Genomic DNA, 2,500 nt, shown 5'->3' on the forward strand with positions numbered 1-2,500 from the left:
GAGAGAGGGAGAGAGGGAGAGAGTGGAGAGAGAGGGAGAGAGAGAGAGAGAGAGAGAGAGAGAGAGAGAGAGAGAGAGAGAGAGAGAGAGAGAGAGAGAGAGAGAGAGAGAGAGAGAGAGAGAGAGAGAGAGAGAGGAGGAGGAATGTCAGACAAAGAGAGAGAGAATTTTTGCATGTTACAACACATTTCAAATATTTCATACATGTAATTGACACAAATAGATATAGAGAAACGAGCACAAAATGCAACAGCAGGAAACAACCCGCCATTGCTTAGCATGGCACGAAAGAACACGGTTTTGCATGTTTCTTCGTGGATCTAATTAATGGTTAAATAAGTAAGCCTGTGTCGGCGAGTAACCAGAAGTAATGGTCTTTTAACAAGATGTGATAGCAGCCTATATTATCTTCATTTACTTACGAGAAACACTAGATATTTTAACATGTAGCTTCAGTCAAATCTCACTAACTGGAACTAATACATTTTTTCCAAAAGAAAATCAGAGGTAAATAATTTCATAAACAACATACCAAACATATAAACCCTCTTGTCTGCTAGAACATTCTACGCCCATCGGCATCGGGATAAAAAAAAAATAGTCAATAACAAACGACTTGATTTACGAAATAGAATAAGTTTGAATAGAATAGGTTGACGAAATAGAATAAGCACGTGACCCTTCATACAGCAATGTTGACTCAGGTTAAGTCTTGGCTTTCATGTTATTGAAGGTTATTGCACGTAATTCAAGGCCGGATGAATGTGTTTTTTTTCTCTTTACTCGCATGGGAATTCTATGTTGACCTTAGAACCGTGTCTAGGTGATCGATTGATTTTTTTCCAGAGTTTAAGAAGCTAAAGAAGTCATTGGCAGAAATGACAAGAAGGATAAGTGAATGCACATGCGAATAAACAATGTGGTGATACCTAATTCATGCACATATTAATCCACACACTCACACACACATATGTATGTGTGTATACATACATACACACACACACACACACACACACACACACACACACACACACACACACACATATATATATATATATATATATATATATATATATATATATATATATATATATATATATATATATATATATATATATATATATATATACATATATTCAGATATACACATATACACATCTATGTATTTATGTATACGAATCTATCTATCTATCCATTCATATATCTATAATCAAATATATTTTTTGTCAGTAAAAAGAAATACAATAAACCATCCAATAAACTATGAGCTAAGTTATGATTCTATACCAAGTCATTATGAATATGTTACATCATTACATTGTAATCGAGTCGTAATTGTCTCTTTTACGAACCAACTTGCAAATACAATTAAACATGATCCGATGTACAAAACAAATGTTCTTAAACATATCCGTATTCAAGTGACTAATGGAATAAGTATCAGTGATCGTATTTATTAACATTTCAGGATAGTTTTCCATTACTGAGACATTAAAGTCAGTTTTAATCGGTCTACAGGGATATATACTCTTTTGTATATCATAGAAGCCACGTGTTTTGTAGCTAATAGATCTGAAGTGCGGCTATTTAATCAATAAAAATGGAGAATTATGGTTAAATTTCTGATTTACTCTCTTAAAGTATCGGTATAAAGAAATGTGTTAGTATTCTATTTTGATCGTTTTTCCGATTTTATATTGCCGATTCCACAGCATATACCGGAACGTGACGTTGAATTCCGATTCAGAATATCTATAAGTATACACTCTTGCTTGTTATTAAAGTGCTGTAAGTGTTAATACAGAGTTACTATCATGGCAGTAACTAATGAGTTACTTAATTAATTAGTTAATGAGTTAGATACTGTAACCAGATTACTAATAACAATTAAAAACTATAAATTAGAAGAAACCTTTATGAAGAACATCCAGAAGCAATTCTAAAATAACAGACCTCTGCTAACCCGAAGACCATTGTCTTCGGGTTAGCAGAGGTCTGTTATTTTAGAATTGCTTCTGGCTGTTCTTCATAAAGGTTTCTTCTAATTTATATTTTTTAATTGTCATTGGTAATCTGGTTACATGATCTAACTTAAAAAATCATTGATTCAAGCTATCATACTCACTGGTTCATATCGACTATTTTGTGAAAGGTAATTGGCAAACAATATATTGGTATGATATTCCAGACAGTGCCTATTTATAATCTTTCCCAGACGTTGCAAATCACTGACAAGAACATATCATTTAATGAATTGGCTTATAAACTTTGGGGACGTAAAGCTTGCCATAAGCATTTAAAGAATATGCATTTCCTGCGATATACATAATCAATGTTCCTGAACAGGGAAACTCCCGCCAAGTCAGCAGACCCTTTATTATATATACAAAACCCACTATTTAACCTAGAGTTCGTAGGTAGTTGTATGAACTATAAATTATTTTAAAAAACGCATCCATGTATGTTATATGTTTATTTCGAGTTTTCAATTGTAAGTGAA

This window comes from Penaeus japonicus, unplaced genomic scaffold (genome assembly GCF_977035675.1).
Source record: "Penaeus japonicus unplaced genomic scaffold, GWHDUDI00000001_assembly GWHDUDI00000011, whole genome shotgun sequence".
NCBI classification, from domain to species: domain Eukaryota; kingdom Metazoa; phylum Arthropoda; class Malacostraca; order Decapoda; family Penaeidae; genus Penaeus; species Penaeus japonicus.